Source organism: Ricinus communis, chromosome 4, assembly GCF_019578655.1.
Source record: "Ricinus communis isolate WT05 ecotype wild-type chromosome 4, ASM1957865v1, whole genome shotgun sequence".
NCBI classification, from domain to species: domain Eukaryota; kingdom Viridiplantae; phylum Streptophyta; class Magnoliopsida; order Malpighiales; family Euphorbiaceae; genus Ricinus; species Ricinus communis.
In genome coordinates this window covers 2,594,800-2,621,452 of record NC_063259.1, presented here as the reverse complement: position 1 = coordinate 2,621,452, position 26,653 = coordinate 2,594,800, and the positions used below count along the sequence as shown (strand labels likewise).

At 34.8% G+C, this 26,653-nt stretch overlaps 2 non-coding genes across 2 annotated transcripts; both read right to left on the bottom strand.

Annotated features, from left to right (window-relative positions):
* Window positions 1–3,371: 3,371 nt before the first annotated feature.
* On the bottom strand, window positions 3,372–3,478 carry LOC112534308. The gene has a single exon (XR_003078604.1). It is a non-coding gene; the product is annotated as a small nucleolar RNA R71 (small nucleolar RNA).
* A 17,165-nt stretch (window positions 3,479–20,643) lies between these two features.
* LOC112534302 lies at window positions 20,644–20,750 on the bottom strand. The gene has a single exon (XR_003078598.1). It is a non-coding gene; the product is annotated as a small nucleolar RNA R71 (small nucleolar RNA).
* Window positions 20,751–26,653: the final 5,903 nt, after the last annotated feature.

Below are 26,653 nucleotides of genomic sequence, written 5' to 3'. Positions count from 1 at the left end.
AATATTCTTTAAGAGATAGATTTCTGTTTATTCTCCAATTTACGATATTCTTTTGAGTTAATGAATTTTGATGCCTATTTGTTTGTTATTTGGGTGTGAATCAACAGGCTAATAGAAGGTTGTACTTTAATTTTTTATGATATATTTTTTATTAAAGCTTCTGCCACGTCAGTTGGTATTAGAGCTTTCTTTCCTAACATCCATGTCGTCTAGGAGACAAAACACTGCACTAATAGAACAAGTTTATAAATGCAATAACATGATACAATTGGAGCAATGACTTGAGCAAAGAATGGAACAACTCATGGAACATATGACAGAAAGGATGATTGATTTAGTTGTATATCATAATTAGGATAATCCTAATCCTAATCAGAGAAGGAATCGTCATCAGGATAATTATGATGATGAGATAAATATGAGCGATGAAGATCAAAATGCCTATAAGGAAATTCCCCAGGTTTGAGGCAGACAATAAAGAGCTCCAACAATAGATGATAGGAGATGCTAAGAAACTGGTAGGAGAATTGAAATACTAGGGTTTCATGGTAGCACTCAAGCTGAGGATTTTCTTGATTAGTTAGCTACAATTGAGGAATTTTCAAGTTAAAGGGGGTGTTAAAAGACACATAACAGATAGGTAACTACATGGTGATAGCAATTGAAATCAACCCATAATAGATTGGGTAAATCCAAAATTTTACTTAGGAGAAGATGAAGAAGCACATGTGTCAGCACCCATTTTCCAAATTCAGATATCGAGAGAATTACGAGAAACCTTGTGATGAAAGTTACTATCTTTCTCGAATTTTGAGAGATTGAGGACAAGGGAATCGACGTTAGGACTGAGAATAATTAAATTAAAACCACTTTTCTAGAATTAATTTTGATCTAATTATCTAAAAAGTAACTTTGAGGGGTAAAACGACCGTTTTAGCAAGTTCAGGGACCCAATTGCCCCAATTTTATAAACTTTTAAGCTCTCAAATCAATCGGCTCTACATAGAGCCGGTCAACTGAGCATAGAGCTGAATTGGCTCTGTGTAGAGCCGATCGACTCTACATGGTGTCGATTAGGTATTTTTCGCGATTTCACACTGTTTTATATGTATTTTCGACATTTAAACACCCAAATATACAAAAATAAGTTTCTAGAAGTGATTTATGATAATTATTAATATTTTTAAATATTTTTTATGATAACTGCTTGAATATAAAATATTTAATTTCATCTCATTGGATATTATTCTAATAAAGGGAAAAGATAGTTTTTTATTTTCAAATAATTGAGTATTTATATGTTTCTCTAGGGTTATTGATAGGTCACAAATAGTTATATTTATTGTATTTAATTTCCTTGCGATTTGGTTGAATAATGTACTTAATTATGAAAATTATGTTTATTCTGACTTAGGTGATGAAATATCAAGGATGGAGCAAAATCCAGCCTAAAGACATGTTTTAAGTCATCATTTATCAGAAACCAAGTCTTTTGGAGGAAGTGCAGAAATCTGCACAGAAGATCACTATCGACAAGGCGTGACCACGCCTTACAGCCCATAAGCTCTGCAGAAATCTGTGCAGAAGACTACTGTCAATAAGGCGTGACCACGCCTTGGACCCCATGAGCTGTTAAAAGATGCTAAGGAGAGCTTCGAAATTTTCAGAGTTTTCATTGTAGTGGACCTATCCCTAGTTAATCTCCTCTAATTTTGGAAGTGTTGGATTAATAGAACTTTCTTCCATGTATTTAGGGTTTTAATTTATTTAGATCACTTTTAATCTTATCCTTTCTTGTAGGATAAGATTAAATAGGAAGCTTATTTCTTTTTGATAAGGATTCTATTAGGGTTTAGGGTTTTACTTCCTATATAAGGACGGCTGGAAGTACCTTTAATTCATTCATATTCATCTTCTTATTCTTCTTCTACTCTATACAATTCTTATGAATTCTTACTCCACCATGAGTGGCTAAGTTTTTCGTTTCTAATTCAAGAGTGAATAAATTCCAATTGTGATTTTGTGAGGCTTTGTGCTTAACAAAATTCTTCTTTAATTCAAGTATTCTTTATTTCTTCTTCTTATTATTTATGAATTATTGATATTGATTGAACTGACGACTCAACTTTGATATTGATTTTTCTATTGCTAAACTTTGAGTTTGTGATCCGTAATTGTCATGAACGATTGACACAAGTAGCAAGGAGCTGGCTCATGTGTGTGTGATTACGGCTTATTCGAATTACATAGCTTGCATGATAGGCTCTAGGGAAATAAAGGAACAAGGTTATTTCAATTGCAGTTATCTCAATTAAATTAATGTTGGTTTAGTCATTCTCATTATTCTTAATGCCATCATTAAGTTGATATGGAACGCTATCGTGCCCCGTTGACTAATGGTAAGTTTTGATTTGGATGTTGGGTTTGAGTCAATTATATTAGGAGAATTACACTTGTTGCAGCTTTTTCGAATAAGTAGACTAAGTACTTGAATAGAAGAATTGATATTTTAGCCTATGATCATGATTACAATTGGATGGAATTAGCACTCTTGAATTGGAAATTTGTTAAGATTGATTTTTATTTACTTTAATATTCAGCCTTCATCATTTTCTGCCTATTTATAATTTTGATTCAAACATTCAAAAACCCCCCTTTTATTTTACTTTGAGAAGCTATTCACATTGGTTCTTTTGGGATTCGACCTGGTTTCACTTTTTCTACAAATTAGTTTAAGAAAATCAGTAATTTATTTTGAAGGGCTTCGACAACCTGTTCAAATTTGGCGCCGTTGCCAAGGAACCGATTTTAGTTTCTCATTGATTAATTTATTTGTTTATGACTCGTTCTTCTCAAGATATTGATTTGCAGTTTAATCTTGAAATTGAGAAGACAGCGCGTCGATTAAGAAAGGAGACTAAGCAAAGAAAAACTTGTCTCATAGAGGAGTTGGAGATAGATTTGGCTATTGGTGACACGTCTATCTTTCAAGAAGTTACAGAAAACATGGCTAATGTGAACTCTCAAAGAGCTAGTCATGACCGAATTTAAATCAACAACCTTTACGCATTACATTTCCTAATATTGCAGTTGATTTTGAATTAAAATCGGGTTTAATTCACTTACTCCCTTCTTTTCGTGGATGTGCAGGTGAAGATCCTTATAAACACTTGAAAGAATTCCATATTGTATGCTCCGGAATGAAACCACATGGTGTGACCGAAGAGCAAATAAATCTTAGAGCTTTTCCCTTTTCTTTGAAGGATAAAGCAAAGGATTGGCTCTATTATCTACCTTCCGGTTCAATAACAACATGGAATGAGATGAAAAGATTGTTCCTAGACAAGTTTTTTCCTGCAACAAGAGCTGCCAACATCAGAAAAGAAATTTGTGGCATAACACAGTTCACTGGAGAAACGTTGTATGAGTATTGGGAAAGGTTCAAGCAACTGTGTGCTAAATGCCCACATCATCAAATCTCTCCGCAACTCCTAATCCAATATTTCTATGAAGGATTATTGCCAATGGATAGGAGCATGATTGATGCAGCAAGTGGTGGAGCTTTGGTAGATAAAATGCCTGAAGAAGCCAAGCAATTAATTTCAAACATGGCTAAAAATTCTCAGCAATTTGGTACAAGGGCTGATGGAGCTACAAGGCGAGTTAATGAGGTAAGTACTAAAAATCTTGAAAATCAAATTTCTGATTTAACTGCTTTGGTTCGTCAAATGGCTGTAGGGCAATTGCAAATGGCAAAAGTTTGTGGAATATGTTCGCTGCAAGGACATCCCACCGATATGTGTCCAACATTGCAACAAGACTCCATCCAAGAAGCTGATGCTCTAGGCGGATTTACTGGTCAACCTCAAAGGAAGTATGACCCCTTTTCCAATCATTACAATCCTGGATGGAGAGATCACCCGAATTTGAGCTATGGGAACAAAGGAGGACAACAGAAATATCCTCCACAAAATTTCAATAGACAACCTCAAGCTCCAAATTCAGGTATGTCTTTGGAAGATATTGTTAAAAATCTTGCTAACAATAATCTTCAATTTCAACAGGAAACAAGGTCAAGCATTCAAAATTTAGACAATCAAATAACTCAATTGGCTACGTCAGTTAGTAAATTGGAAGCCCAAAATTCTGGAAAACTACCTTCGCAACCAGAAATAAATCCAAAGGAGAACGTTAGGGCAATTTCTTTAAGAAGTGGAAAAGAGATTCCTTCAGGCTCGATTCCACTTAAGGGAAGTGAACTAAGCAAGGAAAATGAAGAAAAAGTTTCCTCTAAGGCATCACGTAGGGTAAAATTTGATCCTCCCCTATCTCTTTCATCTCACACTCCATTGCCTCCTTTTCCTAGTAGATTAGCGAAACCAAAAGAAGATGAGCAAGAAAAGGAGATCTTGGATACATTTAGAAAGGTGGAGATAAATATCCCACTATTGGATGCTATCAAACAAATTTCTAAATATGCAAAGTTCTTGAAGGAATTGTGCACCAACAAAAGAAGAATGAAGGAAAAGGAGAAAGTAGTGGTAAGTAGGAATGTGTCGGCAATGTTGCAAAAGAATATACCAGAGAAATGCAAAGATCCAGGTATGTTTTCATTACCTTGTGTAATTGGTAATACGAAAATTGAGCGTGCCATGTTAGATTTGGGAGCTTCCATTAATGTCATGCCATTTTCTATTTATCAAGATTTAAAGCTAAATGACTTACAAAAAACTGGTGTAGTGATTCAATTAGCTGATCGTTCTTTCATTCATCCCCTTGGAGTTGTTGAATATGTTTTGGTGCAGGTTAATGAGCTCATATTTCCTGTCGACTTCTACATTTTGGAAATGGATGGTAATTCTTCATCAAAATCAGCTTCGATTTTGTTAGGACGACCATTCATGAAAACTGCCAAGACAAAGATTAATGTAGATAAGGGTACTCTCTCCGTAGAGTTTGATGGAGAGATTGTTAAATTTAATATTTTTGATGCAATTAAATACCCTAATGATGTACATTCTCTTTGCCATATTGATGTAATTGACCCAATTGTGCAGGAAGTTTTTGCAGAAGAAAGTGTTGGTCACGAACAGGAATTAGATGAAAATTCAAACTTTGAAGAAAATGATTATGAGATTGGTGTAGAAGAACTATTCTTAGCAACAATATCTGAACCCACGAATCTCAATGCTGAAATCTCTAATACTAATGACAAGATGTTACCTTTTATTGTGCAGGCACCAAAACTAGAGTTGAAAACCTTACCGGATCACTTAAAATACGTGTATTTAGGTGACAAGGAAACATTGCCTGTTATCATCTCAAAAAGACTAACAATGAAATAGGAAAGAAGATTGATTGAAGCTTTGAAGGAATACAAGGTTACAATCGGTTGGACGTTGGCTGACATAAAAGGCATTAGTCCATCAATTTGCATGCACAGAATTTTGCTAGAAGATGATGCTAAACCATCAAGGGAACCACAAAGGAGACTAAACCCAGCCATGAAAGAAGTTGTCATGAAAGAGATACTCAAGCTATTAGATGCAGGTATAATCTACCCAATCTCACACAGTAAATGGGTAAGTCCAATTCATGTTGTCCCTAAGAAAACTGGAATGACTGTGGTAAGGAATTCAGACAATGACCTTGTACCAATGCGTGTGCAAAATGGTTGGAGAATGTGTATAGATTTTAGGAAGCTTAATCAAGTAACTAAAAAAGATCATTTTCCCCTACCTTTCATTGATCAAATGTTAGAACGATTAGCGGGAAAATGTTTCTTCTGTTTTCTTGATGGTTTTTCAGGATTCTATCAAATTCCTATCACACAGGAAGATCAAGAAAAAACAACATTCACTTGTCCTTTCGGAACCTATGCCTATAGGCGAATGCCTTTTGGTCTCTGTAATGCTCCAGGTACGTTTCAAAGATGCATGATGAGTATTTTTTCTAAATATATTGAGAAATGCATCAAAGTGTTTATGGATGATTTTACTGTGTATGGGGATTCATTTGATGAATGCTTAGAAAATTTAATGAAAGTTTTAAGGAGATGTATAGAAACAAACTTGGTTTTAAATTATGAGAAATGTCATTTTATGGTCACCCAAGGCATTGTATTAGGGCATGTGGTCTCCTCTAAGGGTATAGAAGTTGATAAGGCAAAAGTAGACATAATTGCAAACTTACCATATCTTACCAATGTTAGGGAAATGCGTTCCTTTCTAGGCCATGCAGGATTTTATCGCAGATTTATCAAGGATTTTTCCAAGATCGCTTTGCCATTGACAAATTTACTGCAAAAAGAAGTTCAATTCGAGTTTGGGAAAGAATGCAGAGAGGCATTTGTAAAACTCAAAGATTCGTTGACAAACAAGCCTATTATTCAACCACCTAGATGGGATTTGCCTTTTAAAATCATGTGCGATGCAAGCAATTATGCAGTGGGAGCAGTTCTAGGGCAGTGGATTGAGAAGAAAAGTCATGTCATCTATTATGCTTCCAGGACGTTAAATTCCGCACAATGCAATTACTCAACGACAGAAAAGGAGCTTTTATCAATTGTCTTTGCTTTAGATAAATTTCGATCTTATGTGCTTGGTTCTAAAGTTATTGTGTATTCTGATCATGCAGCTTTGAAGTATCTTTTAGCAAAGAAAGAATCAAAACCAAGGAAAATTCTGTTGCAGACCATTTGAGTAGGTTGATAAGGGAAGAAGATGACCTACCCTTCAATGACAATTTTCCTGATGAACATTTGTTCCAACTCGAAGGTATAATTCCTTGGTACGCAGACATGGTAAATTACTTAGTCATAAGAAATCTACCTCATTGTCTTAGTAAGTCTAGGAAGGCAAAGATAAAGAGTGAATCTAAGTATTATGTTTGGGATGAACCCTTCTTATGGAAATTTTGTTCCGATCAAGCGATTAGGAGATATGTGCCTGAAAATGAATTCCAATCTATTTTAACCTTCAACCATGATTATGCATGTGGCGGACACTTTGGACCTAGACAGACTGCGAGGAAAATCTTAGATTGTGGTTTATATTAGGAAACTTTGTTTAAAGATGCATATCAATTTTGCAAAAGTTGTGAGAGATGTCAGAAAGTAGGAGCACTAACTCGAAAGAATGAAATGCCTCAAGTTCCGATTCTCATCTGTGAAATATTTAATGTGTTGGGGATCGATTTTATGGGTCCTCTACCCTCTTCTTGTGGTTTTTCATATATACTTTTGGCGATAGATTATGTATCAAAATGGGTGGAAGCTAAAGCCACCAGAACTGATGATTCTCAAACTGTTGTAGGTTTTATCAAGGCTAACATCTTTAACAGGTTTGGAATTCCAAGAGCAATCGTCAGTGACCAGGGAACTCATTCTTGCAATAGATCGATTACAGCTTTGATGAAGAAGTATGAAGTAAATCATAGAACAGCCACCGCATATCATCCTCAAACCAATGGACAAGCCGAAGTTTCCAATAGAGAAGTCAAATCCATCTTGGAAAAAACGGTGAATCCAGGAAGAAAGGATTGGAGCCTTCGTTTAGATGATGCTCTTTGGGCATACCGCACAGCTTATAAAACTCCCATAGGAATGTCCCTTTATCGGTCAGTCTTTGGAAAAGCATGTCACTTATCGGTAGAAATTGAGCATAAGGCCTATTGAGCAGTTCGGCAATGCAACATGAACATGGATAAAGCAGGAATGTCAAGGCTACTACAATTGCAAGAATTAGAGGAGTTGCGATTAGATGCATATGAGAATTTGAGAATTTACAAAGAGAAGTACAAATTACTCCACGACAATACTCTTATAAGGAAACAATTTAAGATTGGTCAAAAAGTATTGTTATATAATTCTCGATTGAAGCTTATGCCTGGTAAGTTTTGTTCTCAATGGCTCGATCCATTTGTTGTTACTAATGTGTTTCCCTATGGTGCAGTGGAAATTAGAAGCTTGGATTTGAACAAAATTTTCAAAGTAAATGGTCATAGATTGAAAATATTCCAAGAGGGCGAAATTGTTCCATGTCTCGATAATTTTCCCCTGGATTACCCCACTTATCCAGATGACTAAGACGTTCCCTCACTCCGTCGAGCAAAATGACGTTAAACGAATTGCGCTATTGGGAGGCAACCCAAATGTCTTCTTTATTTATTTACTTTTTATTTTCATTCATTTATTTTATTTTATTTTCTAATTTTCTTTTTGGCAGGAGGCAAAAATTTGGATAAGGCGTAACCACGCCTTGTTACCATAAAAAAAAAATTACAGAAGCGAGCTTCTTGCTAGGCGTGACCAAGCCTTGTTCCAAGCTGTCTTCTGTTTTGTTTTGCAAAACTGCAACAAAAAATTACAGAAGCTCGCTTCTTACAAGGCATGAGCACGCCTTGTTCCAAGCTGTCTTTTGTTTTGTTTTGAAAAACTGCACCCAAAAAATTACAGAAGCTCGCTTCTTGCAAGGCGTGACCACGCCTTATTCCAAGCTGTCTTCTGTTTTGTTTTGAAAAACTGCACCAAAAAATTATAGAAGCTCGCTTCTTACAAGGTGTGACCATGCCTTGTTCCAAGCTGTCTTCTGTTTTGTTTTGAAAAACTGCACCAAAAAATTACAGAAGCTCCCTTCTTACAAGGCGTGACCACGCCTTGTTCCAAGCTGTCTTCTGTTTTGTTTTAAAAAACTGCACCAAAAAAATTACAGAAGCTCACTTCTTGTAAGGCGTGATCTATCCAATTTATTTTATTTTATTTTATTTTTATTTTATTTTATTATTTTTTTTCATTATTATTATTATTTTTATATTTTCATTAATATTTTTATTTATTTCCAAAAAAAAAAGAAGAAAAAGAAAGAAATAGTGCGAAGAGTCCACAACAAGTCGTATTGCTTCCCTTTATTTTCTTTTCTTCTTTTGTGCAGCAAAAATGACTACTCACAAACTGATCATGGTACGCCTTAAGACCACAGCCCGAAAGAGAACCTCCACTCACCGGCGAAGTAAAGCGAAATCCTCCAATTTCGGCGACACGACTGCAACTCCTCAAACAAAACATAGCGAAGCAGATCGCCCTTTAGACGCGACTGCCATCCCTTAACCAAACCCTAACAATGCAGATCCACCTACGGAGACGACACCTCAAGAGCCTAACGCGATAGTCTCACCCAACATCGGCGAAACCACAGTCCCACCCACTGCCGACGCAAGAGTTCGTCTAGAAAAATCAACGGCAGCCGCTTGGAACAGTAGAAAAATCTCATTTAAGCGAACTCGCCTAGGGAAAGGGAAAGCTGTCCTACCACCATCGGAAGACGAACTGACTGGATTTTTGAAATTCACTACTAAAGCGAGAAAGGACAGGTACGCCGATGTAAGAATGCGAGTGATTTACCCAGGTAAGTATGTCGACACCCATTCTCTTGAGACACTGGATATTAAACAGGATTTTGATACATTGATAGCTAGTATGTGGTGGAAAGCTTTAGTGACTGTTAGATACCCCACATTTGTTGAATTGATTAGAGAATTTTACACAACCTTTCAGTTCGAGACACTAGAGAATTTCACATTTGATACTCCTGGGGTTGTGCGATATAGACTCCTAGGCAAAGAATTTAGGCAATCCATTACTGAATTCAATTTGGCCCTAGGATTTATTGACACCGCATTTTCTCTAACCAGTCAATACAAGAGCTCTGCCATAGATTTTGTCGATAATTTTGATCAGTCAAAACTTTGGAAGACCATGTCTTCTGACCCAATGCATTACGATCCTAGCAACTCCAAAGGTGGGTATCTTAATAAACCTGAATGGGTTTACATGCAACGATTTTTAGCATTCAGCTTTTCTGGTAGAAAAGACACAACCAATATATGTACAAAAGCTGAACTTTATTTTATTTGGTCCATGTTGCATAATAACGCAATCAATTTGGGTTTTTGGTTGGCTTCACAGTTCAAATTTGTGCTAACTCATAAAAAGCATTTATGCTTAGGATTTTTAATTACTCATTTGGCTATTCGCCTTCAGTTGCTTGATCTAGATAATACTAACTTACATATTGCTTGCGAGATGGAACCATTGGACATCGCCTGCTTGATAAAGATGCACGTGCTTGTGGAGCATAATGGGGCGTACTCTTTCCAAAGGCCTTCTTCGCACGGTCAAGGCGATCCTCCAAGATCTAGGAAACGATCTTGCCCAGCAAGCAGTCCTCGCGATCCAGAGGGTTCCATTGAACCAGATTTTGAAGCTCGATTGGACAAGATGGAACGACAAATTTCAAAGATGGAGAGAAATTTAGACGCCTTAATGAAACACTGGGGAGTTCAACCCCCCTGCCCTCCATCACCATAGATTACTCCACCCAAGTGGCTTGCAAATCAGGGGAGTTTCATATTTCTTTTCATTTCTTTTATGAGCCATTTTCTTTTTGATACATTGAGGACAATGTATAGTTTAGGTGTGGGGGAGGAATATGATAATTACATGATTTCCTTTTCCTTTTGAAAATATTTTTTTATGCTTATAATTAGGTATGCTTTAATTCACATGTTCTAATTCTTCTTTTGCAACCTTGAGTTTTATTTTGATAACCTGGAATACCATGTAAGTTAGAAATACATTTTTGATTTGAATTTCAATGCATGAAAAGGGGATAAGCATGATTAGTGTTTCTTTAAAACTATCCGAAGGTATCTCATTAGTTTATTGATTGAAAAATGCACAAGACTTGATACAAATGTAAATACTGAAGTGAGCTTTTGAGCTTTAGAGCAGTTCATTATATTTTGCTCCAATTGTTTTTTATGAGTGTTATCAAACTAGTATGATTATTCTAGAACTTGCTTCTGTATTCTTGTTGAGACTACATTTTTGGATTGATGCTTTAATATGATAAGGGCAATTAGGATTAATCTATTCTTAGACTCTTAAAATACCTACCCTATTTATTTCCCTTTTAGTTAGCCACTTTGAGCTTTTTTTTAAACACATGTTGTTTAACCCAAGACCTTTCGTTTGCTATCTCTATTTTTCTACCCTTGTCAAGACAAGAAGGGAAGTGTTGCATGGTACAAATGAAACAAAAAAAAAGAGGAAAAGAAGAAAAAAAGAGGAAAAGAAGAAAAAAAAAGAAAAAGGAAAAAAAAAGTGAGAAAAGAAAGTTGATATTTATTCCTTTCATGAAAGAGGATAATTGGAGAAGTATTCATCAAATATATTGAATTGAATTATTACATGTTATTTCTCCAAGATTTTTAGTGCTAATATAAAATGTGGGAATAAATCTCAAAGTTTTTGTAGTATGTTTCATGGATGTGGCATAAGAATCTAATCTTTTTGTCTTGATTATGAAACATCTCAGCTCTTCCTTTATCACACCCTTTCCTAAGCCCCATTACAACCCTTGTAAAGTCCCTTTGATTTTTGCATCTAATTCATGTGTAGTGGTGGAGACTTGATTCATTAGCAAGCTTATGGTAATAACATGCTTTATTTTGATTTCGAGAGTAAATGCACCCTAAACACTTTGAAAGTATTGAGTGAAACCATGTGAGGGTGTTAAGTCTTGTTGCTTTGATTTTGATGAATTATTGAGATACTTGTTCCTTTTACAAAATTTATCCTATGAATGCTAATCTCTTGATTGTCATTACTATTCAGCTCATTAATGTATGTTTAATTTATTTGGTATTTGGGGAGATTGAAAGAAGATGAAAGGAAGGTTAAAAGGAGAATTGGTATGTTGAATTGAGTATGCTTGAGGACAAGCATAAATTAGGTGTGGGGGAATTTGATAGGTCACAAATAATTATATTTATTGTATTTAATTTCCTTGCGATTTGGTTGAATAATGTACTTAATTATGGAAATTATGTTTATTCTGACTTAGGTGATGAAATATCAAGGATGGAGCAAAATCTAGCCTAAAGACATGTTTTAAGTCATCATTTATCAGAAACCAAGTCTTTTGGAGGAAGTGCAGAAATCTGCACAGAAGATCACTGTCGACAAGGCGTGACCACGCCTTGATGCCCCATAAGCTCAGAAATCATGCGGAAGACTATCGCCAACAAGGCGTGACCACGCCTTGCACCCCATGAGTTGTTAAAAGATGCTAAGGAGAGCTTCGAAATTTTCAGAGTTTTCATTGTGGTGGACCTATCGCTAGTTAATCTCCTCTATTTTTGGAAGTGTTGGATTAATAGAACTTTCTTCCATGTATTTAGGGTTTTAATTTATTTAGATTACTTTTAATCTTATCCTTTCTTGTAGGGATAAGATTAAATAGGAAGCTTATTTCTTTTTTATAAGGATTCTATTAGGGTTTAGGGTTTTACTTCCTATATAAGGACGGCTGGAAGTACCTTTAATTCATTCATATTCATATTCTTATTCTTCTTCTACTCTCTACAATTCTTGTGAATTCTTACTCCACTATGAGTGGCTAAGTTTTTAGTTTCTAATTCAAGAGTGAATAAATTTCAATTATGATTTTGTGAGGCTTTGTGCTTAACAGAATTCTTTTTTAATTCAAGCATTCTTTATTTCTTGTTCTTATTATTTAAGAATTATTGATATTGATTGAACTGACGACTTAACTTCGATATTGATTTTTCTATTGCTAAACTTTGAGTTTGTGATCCGTAATTGTTATGAACGATTGACACAAGTAGCAAGGAGCTGGCTCATGTGTGTGCGATTACGGCTAATTCGAATTAGATAGCTTGCATGATAGGATCTAGGGAAATAAAGGAACAAGGTTATTTCAATTGCAGTTATCTTAATTAAATTAATGTTGGTTTAGTCATTCTCATTATTCTTAATGCTATCATTAAGTTGATATGGAACGCTATCGTGCCTAGTTGAGTAATGGTAAGTTTTGATTTGGATGTTGTGTTCGAGTCAATTATATTAGGAGAATTACACTTGTTGCGGCTTTTTTGAATAAGTAGACTAAGTACTTGAATAGAAGAATTGATATTTTAGCCTATGATCATGATTACAATTGGATGGAATTAGCACTCTTGAATTGGAAATTTGTTAAGATTGATTTTTATTTACTTTAATATTCAGCCTTCATTATTTTCTGCCTATTTATAATTTTAATTCAAACATTCAAAAACCCCCCTTTTATTTTACTTTGAGAAGCTATTCACATTGGTTCTCTTGGGATTCAACCTGGTTTCACTTTTTCTACAAATTAGTTTAAGAAAATCAGTAATTTATTTTGAAGGGCTTCGACAACCCGTTCAGTTATCCTAACCCTACTATGAGTAGAATATGGCACCTTAGGTTTAGGGTTAACTGCAATCATTAAGCATTAGCTACATTCCTTAAGGCATTCTTTAATATTACTCTTATTTGATTGTTTTATACATAGAGAGTTACTTCTTGGTAAACCACTAAGAAAGAACCCTAATTTAGGAAACTCGTTTAGAATGACATAAGTTTTTAGTTCTCAAGCAGAACTGGATTCTCAGCAACCTTTGATTTAACTACTTCATCATCTCCTCAAACTCAGAGAATAGCAACCTACGGTGACAACTTGAGGGTTTTCCTACATCCATATCATCAACATTCTTTTCTTAACTTCTTTTATGCCTGTGTTTACTTATGAATCTATAAACATGATTAAGTTTATTTTTGAATGAATAAAAATGACATGGTTTGATTAAGATTCTTCCTATTTAACATGTTGATGATTTTATTGGATTTTGATTATGATAATAGGAACACGTAGGATATTGAATATGATATTGTGATATTATTGGGTTTTTAGTTTGATTAGTTTAATGTTTAGGGATATTTAATTAATTTGTGTTTGTTTGAATTAGGTTTTTAGGTTTATCTAATTGAAATTGGAATCTGCTTTAAAGTACAGTATTTGTTGTTGTCAAGTTTGATATTTAGAGTTTATATATTTTTAGTTTTCTTTGTCAAATCTTATGTTTCTTCATATTTCTTATTGCATTTTACATGTTTTAATCATTCTTTTGCCCTCTGTGCATGTAAAAATTAGCTTCTAAATGTGGAAAATTGAGAAAAATTACAAAAAGACCTTTCAAGCCTCCTAGAGCTGATCGACTCTATGCCCTTGTCCAAATTTTTGAGTTTTGATGTATTTTCAATGATTTTTATGTTCTATATTCAGTATTTAGGTGTTTTTCCCTTGTTTTAGTTGTAGAGAAAGGTTATAATGGCTAGGATTTACTTTATGCACTTTTACTTTTTGTTCTATGTTTGATGAATGTCAAATAACTGTAAAGTGATTGCTAAATTAAAACTTAGACACATAAACCCTAAGGTTAAAATTAGACCGAACATGAAAATTTTTGTCCATTAGGTTAATCAGATGGTAATTAGGCTTAACTTAAAATTAATGTAGACCTAGTGGGCCGTGCCATGCTTTAGTTCTTATAATTGGGTTATAATTAAGTTTAATATCACATAATTAGGCTTTTGCATAAAAGTAGCCCATATAGGCTTAAAGCCTTAGAACTAAAACATAACTCGTAAATTGGGCTAGACTAGGAAGGTCTTATACATAATTAATTAGTAAAATAGGTTAATTAAAATTGGGTGGGCTTAATAAACATAACTCATAAATTGCACCTCACATGTTGTAGTGCTTTATCTGTAGAAATATGATTGTTGCATTTATAGGGAATAGCCTATTAAACAATAAAATTAAAGATAAAAATATACAATTAAGGAAATTGGCTTCAAGATCCATCTGTGAATGTGGCGAAGCTTCCTTATGGAATCAAGAAATACCACTCAATTAGAAAAAGTTTTCCGAAGAATTACCTAGGTGGTGACTCCCATCTCTATACTAGTCTTTGTGACTAGTTAGTGTGAATCCAATTAGGTTGAAAAGCCTTTACAGTGCTGTAGTCTATAAAGACACGGGTGTGTGCCCAAAACCGTCGACCCACAGTGGCGACTCCACTAGGGATAAGAGAAGCTGATTTTAGTGTATGTTTGTCTTTATTTTATTGTTTAACGAGTGGTCCTTGCATCATTACCCCATTATCACATGTCGTGCACTTTGGTCCCTATAGCCTTGATGGCGTTAGTTAGTAGTTCTTTGGTTCCACTTGAACCTTATAATTGCGACGCTTCCAACAATCACTCATAAGTGATGAGTGACTTTCCTTTGTTGCATGGACCTTTGAGTAGGGAGATGAGCCAAGGAAGAACACTTTTTATTTATAGGGGCCTTTTATCCTTCCTTCAGACTAAGCTCACGGTAATGACAACAGTAATCTCCTTTAGGAACTCTATTGCTTGCTATTTGATATGTTTCTCTTTATAAGTACTTTAGCCCACATATTAAAAAGTCTTGGCCTAAGAACATGTGCAATTAGGCTCTATGCCCAAAATGTGCAGACTTATACTTAAAATGAGAAATATTGCTTTGTTTATTTAAATTTGTTTGAAGAGTTTATGGCATGCACGTCGGGCCTACTATCCCTTATTTGTTGGAAGCCCAATCCTAAAAATCCTAGGATGCTTTGTATAATAACTTTGTGTATGCTAACCCTTTTTCTTTGTCTTTGTGCATATCATGTGCATCATGCATCTCATGCATCGCATGCACCATAAGAAACCTTTTATTTTTTAGCTATATAGACACTCCTTTTGGTTGGAAGAGGCAAGATAGTGGGAGGCGAGAGAGAATACCTATCTCACTAAAAGTCTAGACCATACTAGAGCTACTTGAGAAATCAAGATTCAAGCTTGCACAAGTGAGACTAAAGCTACATAAAAAATGGCCAATAAAAGAGCTAGCGAGTAGGATGTTGAGATCCTAAAAAATGTTGTCATTGACGATTTGAAGGGTGTAATTCAAGAAGAGCTCTAACAACTTTTGGCTGGGATGGCTGAAAATCAAGCCCCACTAGCTACTCCAATTGCCCCAGTTGCTTCATTAGCTAATCCTCATGTAGTTGATCCAACTATGGTTGCCAGTGAAACTGCTGCTGGTACTACTGCTGCTATTACAGCTACTGCTAATGCCAATATTAAAGACCCTGGTAGAAAGGAAATGCCCCGAAACTTCTAGGATTTTGATGAGTTTGTGTTGCACCAAGCTAAAAAAGAGACTGCCATTACCACTAATGAGGCTGTGAGTGGCTTAAGTGCTAGGCTTGATAAGATGCAAGGCATGCTTAACATTAAGATAGAGAAGCATCTTAAGCCTTATAAGCTAGCTTAGCTTAAGAAGGGTGGTGAGCTAACAATTTTAAAACATGCTCTTGTTTCATTTTGTATTAGTATGAAATATAGAGAAGTTGTTTAGTGTTAAGTGTTGGCTATAGATGCATGCCATTTGTTGTTGGGCAAACCTTGGCAGTATGATAGAAAAGTAGTTCATGATGGGTGAGCCAATAGTTTTGTGTTTGATGGTATGAAAATTATGTTAGTACCTAGCAAACCAAAAGAGAAGTCTACAACTAGATAGACTAGCACTAATTTGTTATCTTTAGCTCAGTTTGATAAGGAGTTGCAGGAGTCTGAGGCAACCTATGTGTTGATTGAAAAGGAGGTTGCAGAGCCTACAACAGTTCCAGATGCAATAGTTCCATTAATTGAAGAATTTAGTAATGTATTTATGAGCGCTCGATATCCACTATTAGTCCAGGGTTGATTTCGGAATCTGTATATTTTGTGGCAACTGTGTTGACCGCTCTCCGTACTAGGCCGGTTTTAAAATGAGCCATTCAGTTGAGGGCCCTAAAGGATTACGAAATGGCTTTAAGACCAATTGGAGATGGAGTCGCCACTTGATGCGATTGCGACAATTTCAAGAGAGATAAAGACTTTGTACCCCTTATAGAGAGACCGAGTTTCTCCCTCCCTAAAATCAGTGATTCTTAGCTCGAAAAGTTAGGTACAAATAAGAAAGGTTTTACAAAAGTACCCGTATATGCCTAGCCTCCACTAGAGTAGATGAGCCTTTGCTTATCCTAATAATATCGCCATAGCCTATTTGACCCTATATTCATTTTACACATCAACTTATTTTTATCTTCCTTAGCATGTGAGGTCAGAAATCAGAAGACTAACCTGAAGGGGAAGTACTTTGATACTTCGACTAGTCCTAATCGGGAGGTACTTTGGTGCCTTAGTGATAAGTGCTAGAAGCACATACTATTGAGTTATTTCTTTTGCATTGATTTTACCTTCAATTGAGTTTAATTTGTTTGTTAGAATATTTTCTAAGTCCTTTTAAATGCTTTGAGGATCCTACATGAAGAGAAGCTTTTGGCACCAAAAAGCATGAAAAATCAAGCTAAGAGAATGCATATTCATGAAGGTTTAGAGTCCTATACAGGAATGACATGGGAAACACTTGCCCTTGTAGTCTTCCCGTGTGAGTCAAAAAGAGTGGTAGAATGTGAGAAGGCATGACATGGGAAGCACACCCCCTGTGACCTTATGTGAATCAAGAAAATAGGCAAATTGTACTAAAAGTTCATAAGGGAAGGGGAGATGCCCGTGTGACCTTCCTATGTATCCGAAAAGATGATTCCAAGCTACAAGAAGCTAAAGACATCACATGGTCGTATAGTGCCTATGTACTCTCCGTGTCAATCATGAAAATACATTATTTAAAGAAAGTTTTAGGGTTTCTTTGACGGAGTTCCATCATTAGTTCAATCTAGAGAGATAAACACTTAGAGAGCTTGTTTTACTTTCATTTCGTAGCTTTTCATTAGTTATTCTTAAGGAAGAACATCACTTTTCGATAATATTTTCCAAGATTGAATATTTTCATCTCTACTCATCCATGAATAGTTCGAGATCTTCTTTTTCTAGTCTTAATTTCTTTATTTCAATGTGTAGGAACTAATCTTCTTGCTATTTGAGTTTTGATAAATGTTGTGTGTAATTTTACACATGTCTTTGAGTTGAATTTTAATGACTTTTGAATAAATAGTTATATTAATTAGGAAGAATTTTAATTTAATTAGGAGTTTATTTAAGTTATACCTTTATTTTAGTATTTTATTTTACCTTTACTTTATTTAGGAATTTGTATTTAATTTTTAATAAGTTTTTCCTTTTTCGTAGGAAAGTATAAAAAGGAGCCCTAGATGATCAAGGAAAATGTGTCATGTCTACACACGGGCGTGCTTGTGCCCATGTCACACGTTGGATAAAGGTTCAAGAAGCACGGTTTGACACATGGCCATGTTCAAAGTCGTGTCTTACTTCTATGCTCTAAACTGTGCTTACTTCTACTCATTTCAAAGAAGTTGTCAAAATTCGGCATGACATGGCACATGGGCATCCTCCAGACTGTGTCCGTTTTTGCCCAAATTGAAGATATAATGATAGCACAACATAGGATCACATATGGGCGCGTGCCAAGCCATGCCAGAAAATAAAAGGATGCCACACGGCCATGCTTGAAGCCATTTCAAAATAAAAGATAGTTTCTTTGATTGGAAACTCGTAAATGAAGGGCAAGTTAGGGTTTCCTTAAGCCTATGCTATAAAAAAGGAAGAGAGTAGTTAGTTTGAGGGAGAGAATCATCAGAGAGACAATTTTTGAAGACATACTCAAGGCGATCAAGAAAATTTACATAAAGATGTAAGAGTTTGAATCAATTATTTCTTTCCCTTCTTTAATTTATTTAATTATGTTTTCGTGTGTTGCCAAAATCATGTGCGACTAGACTCTTCTTAAGGTTTGGATTTGTGTAGATATTCTATTAATTATTTGGATCTTAATTTTCTTTCAATGAATTAATTTTCAGTCAATTACTTGTTCTTGTATTTGATTTTAGGCCTTATTAAATGCATGTTTTTTTGGGCAAATTAGAGATAATGCAAGTTGCATGATTTATCAGCTCATAGACTTATAAAATTTAGGAGAGCCATAAATTGCTAAGGAACTTAATGAATCCTAGTTAATTCACGTGACCATGAAAATAGGCTGTAATTGACTTTGGTATTCTTATATGAGCTCGAAAGAGACTCTAAGTAATTTGAGTGATTTACCCTTGACTAAAATAATGATTTGAATTGTGAAAAGATTTTGTAATCTGAGTAATAGTGAGTGAAACAAATCCAGGCTCTAGTTATAATTAAGATTTTTAAAGAAAATTATTACTAGCTTTAAGTTTTCTTTTCTTGTTAGTTATTTATTCAATTATAATTATTCAATTTTGTTAGGTTGTGGAAATACAATTAGGGGTGGTACTTGGTATCAATCTCCTTGTAGGAACGATACTCATACTCATTCTATACTATTTGTTGCGATTCGTGCACTTGCAGAATTTGCCTAATAATAAACCCTAATTTATGTTATATGGATTGATTCAAAGTTAATGCAATTAAATCTTTTCTATGAGTTATTTTGTTCCTTTAATTGCTTAATCAAATATTTCAATTGATAAGTTGACGTATTGATTGGGATTTATTTTGATAAATTGATTAGAGATAACTATTTATGAATTAATCACCTCTTAGGGATTGAGGATTGATTGGGATACTAGAGATAGATCTACAAGATCATTTGGTTTAATAGTTCCTTAATCTTAATGCATGACCTAAGTGAGTAAGTTCGAGAAAGATTCATTTCCCTCCTTTAAGGAATTAGAGGTTTAATCACTTGAGAAAGGTTTTTACCTAATTTTGTGGAATGCCAACTAAATTCCTAGATTTGATTTAATTACTATTTGATTCATAAAGTATTTAACTTATTAAGGGGATTCATTACCAAAGTAGGCTTTATCTATGATTAATATACCAATTGATTTAATTCTTGTTTAAATATTAATTTATTTTTAAATATTATTATATCCAAACAACATTTTGATTGCCAGATGTTAGTATAAGAGTGAAAATAGTATTCACAATTAAGTCCCTAGTAGAATGCTACTCTACTTATCACTTTATTATTTGATATGATCAGTGCACTTTGCCGTGTGCGGATAGCGCACATCAAGTTCTTAGTGCCTTTGCCAGGGATTTTTTCTATTATGATATTATTAGTAATTCAAAAGCTAATGATTTAGTATTTTTATTTTATTTTGACTATTCTTGTTGTGTTTGTGTTTCCTTCAAGTACTTGAATTTGTACATGACCCGAGCTAATTCGATAAAACTATTTGAAGAAGCAGCAAAGGGAGAAAGAGAATGAGCTTTAACTGAGATAGTGGCAGAGTTACAGAATCAGAGTCAAGAGGATCGGGAGGAGCTAAACCAAGCAGAGGAATAGTTAAGAAAGGTTGCTCTACCTAGGGAGACGACCATGCAAGAGTATGCATGCCCGACTCTGAATGGGCTACATCGAGTATTGTTAGACTGAATGTTGCAGTGAACAATTTCGATATCAAGCCCAACATCATTCAGATGGTGCAAAACAATTGTGTGTTTGACCATTTGCCAAATGAGGATCTAATCCAATTCATTTAAATGATTTTTTTTTTGAGATTTGTGATACCTTCAAGATTAATAGAGAATTAGATGATGCTACTAGACTGAGGCTATTCCCATTCTCATTGAGGGATAAGCCGAATAATTGGTTGAAACCATTTCCAGCTCAGATATTTATAGCCTAGAATTAACTAGCCGAGAAATTTTTAGAGAGATACTTTCCACCTTCTAAGACAGCCAAGTTGAGGAATGACATAGCAGGGTTTCTTCTGCAGAAGAATGAAACTTTGTATGATTGTTGGAAATGGGTCAAGGATTTATTAAGGAGCTATCCACATCATGGTTTACCCCTATGGCTACAAATTCAAACATTTTTTAATGGATTGAATTAGGTAAGTAAATAATCTATTAATGCAGCATCAAGTGCATCATTGAATAATAAGACTCTAGAGCAATCTATGGATCTTATTGAAGACATGGCAATCACGAACTATCAATAGAAACATCGAAGAGAGTAAGTTCGAGTCAAAGGAAATAGGATCCATGCAATAGACCCTATGGTAGTTGTAAATGTACAGTTAGAGGCCATGAGCAAAAAGATGGATGCTTTAACTATGACTTTATTTGGAAGACAAGCACAACTTATGACTTGTGATTGATGTAGGGGCAGTTATCAAATCAAGATTGCCAAAATTGCAATACTTTTGCTAAGCTCGAGCAAGTAAATTATGTGAAAAATGCTCCTAGGCAGGATAACAACCCCTACAACAATACTTATAATCAATAATGGAGAAACCATCTGAATTTCTCTTGGGGGAACTCAGAATCAGTAGAGACTTCCACCACCAGAATCTCAACAATAAAACCAACAACATGCTCCTCCTAGGAAGAGTAACCTAGAGGAGATGATGGATATGTTCGTTTCAGCTTCTAAAACTAGATTTCAATATACAAAAACTACTTTGAGGAACCAGTAGGCTTTGATTCATAAAGAATCAAGTGGGGCAGATTGTAAAATTATGGACTGAAAGGCCTCAAGTAAGTTTTTCGGGTAACACAGAAGCTAATTCTAAGTAGCAGCTTAAAGTTATTACATTGAGAAGTGGTAAGGAACTAGGAACTAAGGTGAGAGAAGCAGAAGAGAGTTCAACAAAAATAAAGTTTTAAGGTCAAAATAATGAATTTCGGAAGTCGATGGACTTCATTACAAATTTTTATCAAACATACCATGTATAGAGCCGATCGGCTTAGTGTAGAGTTGATCGACTCTAAATAATGCCGATTGAGGTTTTCTCACTTCGACATCTTACGTCTAGATAGAAATTCTAGAAGGTATTTGACGATAATCATGGATTTTAATGATATTTATTCAAATTCTAAAAAATTAATATTGGATATTTACCGATTCATTTTTTGACAGACTTAAGATTATCTGATTTCTTTATGGTTTTCTTTGAGAAGCTACCTCTATAAATAAAAAGAGATGCATAAGGTTAAGGGGGTCGACAACAAGAGAGAAAATATTAATAAAAGCTAATATCAATTTGGGGAAGAGAAAAATACTGATGTTCATTACTAGGCATAAGGGTTTTGATCACTAAGAAAGAAGGCCACTAAAGAAATAACTAATTTTTGGGAACTTCTTTTTCAAGTCGATAAAAGCTTTCCCAATACAATGATGCGTGCTAAACATGACTAGCATTCTATAGGCAAGTGCACTTATCGAATGTAATCTAGCTATGGCAAGTATTAATATCATATCCCATGAGTACCACTACTACATTATTCCTATTATCTAACCGATCAAAATGTGATGGAGATTGTTAACTAAAAATGATTAAGAATGCAATTGAAAGCTAAATTTTAACAAAGAGAATGAGAGTTGAAGAAGGACAATAAGATGAGTTAACTCAATTGGGGATCACTTTAGTTAGCTGGCTTACAAATAATAAATTATGAATTGATTGATTAAGAATTGCTATCTGTGGATAATTTCTTGAATGAATTGGCTTCTCTCTTAAGTTAACTAATTCCTAACCCCAAAAATCTAAAGTTGGAATCTTTTCCTAACAATCGATTTTAGAATAACATTAATCTCTAAATTACCACTACTAAGAGGGTCTAGTTCTTATTCCAGTAAACTATTACACTTATCTCTAAGATGCAAATCACCTAATCACACAAGTAGTTGTTCAAAGTCAATTGAATTTCTCAATTACAAAGGAGTTCTCAAATTGATTCAACAATGAAGAAGACATAAAAAAGTTTATTATACTTGAATGAAAACTACAATCTTAAATCAATAAACCAATCATTTAAGCATAGAACAAGCCTAGCATGGCTAAAGATCACCCTCAAATGGGTTTGACAGAATTAGTTATAGATGTTCATGATTAAACTAAAACGGGAATTGAATACAAATTAGACAAGAATCAAAAAGAACATGAACACCATTTTCTCAAATGGTGAGATGCTATCCCCTCTTGAATAACTCTGTATCAAAACTCTACAGCTCAAGATTACTTTCTTCTTTCCTCTGAATCTTTGATCCAATCCTCAAGAGTAGCTATCTTGATGACGTTGAAGTGGAATTCATCTCCATTTTCCTCTTCTTGATCGTCTGAAAGTTAGCCCTCAAGGTTTGTCTTGAATACTCAAAAGTTCTCTTATTTTTTCTCCGTGGCTCCTTCTCTCCTTCTTTTTCTTTTCTTTTAACTTAGGTTTTGGGATTCAACACGGCTTGGATTTGGGCCGTGCTGGATCCATGTGGTGTTGATATAAAAGTGTACACTCGGCCTTCTTCAGCACGGCTTGGAATTGGGCCGTGTTCCTCAGCATGGATATGCTCATAGGTTGTGTCACTCTTAGAAATTGATGTGTTACGTATGCAACTACAAGTAAGGCAATGAACCTATCGATGTAGCATAGCACAACGGCAAGTATTAAAATATCGTATCCGTTGGAAAACTAAAATCCCAGAATTAATACTTCGTTCTTTGTTATCTAGCCTAAAAATAATAACTGATGGTTTCTAGATTTACTAATGACTAAAAGCTAAGTTCTAAATGGAATGCGAGAATGAATGAGTAAATAAAGCAATCAAGACAAGAAAGCAAACCCAAAGGGGACCTAGATTAGTTGGCAATCAAACAAAGGATAATAGATTGTTGAGTCCAATTATGCTACCCGTGGACGGATTCTTAATTGAATTTGGTTTCTCTCTTGAGACAACCAAATTCTTAAACCTAAGAACCTAAAGTTGGAATCTCTTCCTAACGATTAATTATTAAGTTAGCCTTAAGTTTTAATCCACCTCTATTAAGCTTTGTTAATTCTTAATCTAGCAAATTAATTAACATTATCTCTAAGTGGAAATTAACATGATCTTACAATTAAATTTCCAAACTCAATTAGAATTTCTCAATTGCTAAAAGAATTCTATAAACAATAATCAACACATTCAGTGTAAAGAAAACTAGATTTAATTATTAATTACAAAAAAAATACAGAAAAGAGTTCAAACAATCCTAACAATTTAGTACTAAGCCAACATAGTAAGGAACCCTAATGGGTTCAACCAATCTAGCTACTCACATTCATGTCTAAAGCAACTAGGAATTCAATTACAGTGAAAAAATAAAGAAATCAAAACATATACACCTTTTCCTAGAATTGGATGAACAGCTCGAAACCTGGATCTATGCTGCAGTTGATCTCCAAAAGTACTCCTTGATTTGCTCCAAAACTCTTCCTCAATCTTCAATCCAAAACCCAGATCACGAATCTGACGTTCCAAGGTGGAATCCATTTCATGGAAGCCCCCTCAAATGCCTCACAACTCTTCTAGGAAGATTACGACGGAAGATCAAAAGTCAAAATCGTCGATCTAGAACTCCCCTTTCTCTTTTTGGCTCGTTCCTTTTATTCAAGCCGCAAATACGGGCGTGTTCCAGCCTGTGTTCCTCAACACGGGCCGGACTTCAGTTGTACAAAAAAGCTGCATCGACCATGGCCGTGTTCTTACCTGTGTTGGTCAACACGGGCCGTGTTATGGCCCGTATTAACCAACACTAGCAGTGCTTTAGGGTGTCGTACCCTCAAAAAACATGCTGCTTTAAAGTAGTTAAACTACACGGCTTGGAATTTCTGCACGGGCTCCAACATGGGCCATGTTGCTTTCCAAAAAGTCAACCCAAAATAAAACACCTCTGATTATGTCTATTTTCTCCTAGAATTGATCTAGAATTGCTCACACACTAATGATGGACCTATAGCATCTCCTGTAATACAAAAGGACACAAAATACGAGTGATCTTGGAATAAAAACACAATAATAGCTAAGAAAATATCCAATAATATGCAAGCAAACATGTGTAAAGCTATGCATATCAAAAACTGTGTTGCAAATCCCTTCTTTTTGCCATAGGTAAGGCATTTCAACACGAGCGTGCTGAACAGTCTAATGCGCCCGATTCGTCCATTTCTTACCGATTCTGGTCCAATTTCTATCTAACTTCGATGATGTGCCTAGAAAAACACCTGAGACACAAAGGAAACTAAAACAGGGTGATTTTAATACAAAGACACATAAATTGCTCTAAAAATAACTCAAAATCATGCATGTGAACATGTGTAATATCAAGGATATCAAATCACCCCATACTTAAGCTTTTGCTTGTCCTCAAGCAATCAACAGTTTAGATCATAAGCTTGCAACCAACCCTCCTTAAAATTCATGAATTGGATTACAATTAAGTAACATTCAATCTATCCTAAATTTAAACTCAACCAAAAACTAAACTAGCAATCTAAACAAGAGTAATTATCATGTTAGTGTATGAAGAAATTAAATAGTACATTCAATATCAAATATTCAGGAAGTCATATGCCTCATAAGGAATCACTCTATGCACTTAATGTTTAAAAGGTAGTCATCAGTCCCTCAACGCAATTATATTCGACCTACTCACCATAGGCTTGCTCATAAATCCCATTTCTGTTACTGCAAACAATTAAATATCATAATCAAAGGGTCTTCACAAGGGTTGTAATGAGGCTTAGGTTTAAGTATGGAGATTTGGAAGTGAGGTGTAAATAATTTCTGGACTTTTTCAATGCTTTACCCATAATTTCAGCTGAAAGACAACTAAATGCCAAACAAAGATAATTAAATTCACTATAGTTTCCAAGTCTCTAAAACAAGATGCTCAAAGAGTGAAAAATGATTAAAAACTCAATAAAAGAATGTTTTCTTTTTCAGAAATAAACAATATAACAGAATTACTTTGGATTGAAGGGAGAATCTAAACCAAATTTTTTTTAAAGGACTTAGTGAATTAGAAGTACAAATAAAACCGACATTTTATCCAACAACTTAATGAACACATTGCAAAAATTCTAGAAATAGGGTAGGGATCAACTAATGAAAGGCTTACCAAAGTGTGATGATAAAACAAAAATGATAAAAATGAAGAAAATGAATAGGCTCAACTTGGCTAACTAATGGAAAATATTTACAGGTTGGTGTTTGGCTACGAGAGTGAATCCTAAGTGCCCTTATCATTTCAGCACATTTGATTGTTCATGTGACCTCAACAAGCATTACCGAGCAAGTTCTAGAAACAAGAAGAGTGAAATGCACACACAAACAAGAAAAAAGGAGCATTTATGATGTATGCTCAATTAGGTTCAAAAACTCATAATTTAAGTGTGTACATTTGCATAAGGTGTCCAAATACCATCAATTAAATCATCATTTAATCAATTCATACACAAAACATAACAATTAATGAAATCCAAATTAACTAACTTAAAGAATGGTCAAGTGACACTGGTTTAACACAACCACTATGATAAACTAAAAATTGCTCAATAATATTCCAAAAGCAACAAACAACAAGGAGGAAAAATCTCATGCTCATAATTATAACTATCAATCTTTCAAAAATAAACAAGAAGCTAATAAGCATCCTGAATAATTACATCATCAATAATACAATAAATAACAATCGAAAAACATAAGAAAAAGAAAAGCCAAAACAACGGCTTACCCACCCCACACTTGAAGGACACACTATCCATAGTGTATAAAAGAGTTGGGAAGCAACATATTAAGTACTCAAAGAGAAAGAAAAGAGATACTGCCCTATTCATCTTATTGGGCTGGTGGTGGTGGCGGAGGTGGTGTTGCTGGAGGAAGTGCATTATCGGCAGTTGGAATCGGGAAGAAACAGATGAATTGGGCATGTT